Below are 979 nucleotides of genomic sequence, written 5' to 3' on the forward strand. Positions count from 1 at the left end.
ACGGCGTCGAGGCGGCAGGGGACGGCGGCGTGGCGGCGGCTCGGGCCGGGGCGGCGCGGGGCGAGGGCTGGCTCGGGCAGCCTGCCGGCGTCGAGGATGGATTCGCCGCCGTCGGGGAAGAGGAGGAGGACAGATCGAAGTGGGGATGCGCGGTTCTGAAATTTTCCTAAGTACTACTTATATAGCAAAGGCTTTGGTCCCGGTTCGTGGCACCAACTGGGACCAATGCACCCCTTTAGTCCCAGTTGGAGCCACCAACCGGGACCAAAGGCCTCTTTTCAGCAGCCCAAAGGGCGGGAAACAAAGACCTTTGGTCCCAGTTGGTGACCCAAACTGGGACAAAAGAGGGGCATTGGTCCCGGTTGGTGTCACCAACCGGGACTAAAGAGGGGCATTGGTCCCGGTTGGTGCCACCAACCGGTACCAATGGACCCATCTAATTACTTATTTATTTTCTACAGTTGTTTTTTAGTTGATTCTTTCTGCAGCAGTGTTTTAGTCCCACCTCGCCAAGCGAGAGGCACTCGCAGCGGTTTATAAGCCCTGAGTGCGGAGACGATGAAGAAGAGGCTCAATACTCACCTGCACGTTGCTTAGCTTCAAGCCTTGAGGATTAGGGTAGACTGCACGGAGCTATGTGCAGTGCAGTTTATACTATTCCGAAAGGCTTGAAGCTAATTAACGAGCATTGCGCCTCTTTTTTATTCTTAATTGACTTATTACAACTCAGAAATAAATAGAAAAAATAAATATAGCAGAAAAGAAAAAAACTATATAAAAAACTACTCATAAATAAATAGAAGAAAAAATAATTGTGATTAACTTTACTAAAATCTTTTTTATTTTTAATGACTTATTACAACTCAGAAATAAATAGAAAAAAATAAATATAGCAGAAAAGAAAAAAACTATATAAAAAACTACTCAGAAATAAATAGAAGAAACAATAATTGTGATTAACTTTACTAAAATCTTTTTT

The sequence above is a fragment of the Triticum dicoccoides genome, chromosome 3B (assembly GCF_002162155.2).
Source record: "Triticum dicoccoides isolate Atlit2015 ecotype Zavitan chromosome 3B, WEW_v2.0, whole genome shotgun sequence".
NCBI lineage: Eukaryota > Viridiplantae > Streptophyta > Magnoliopsida > Poales > Poaceae > Triticum > Triticum dicoccoides.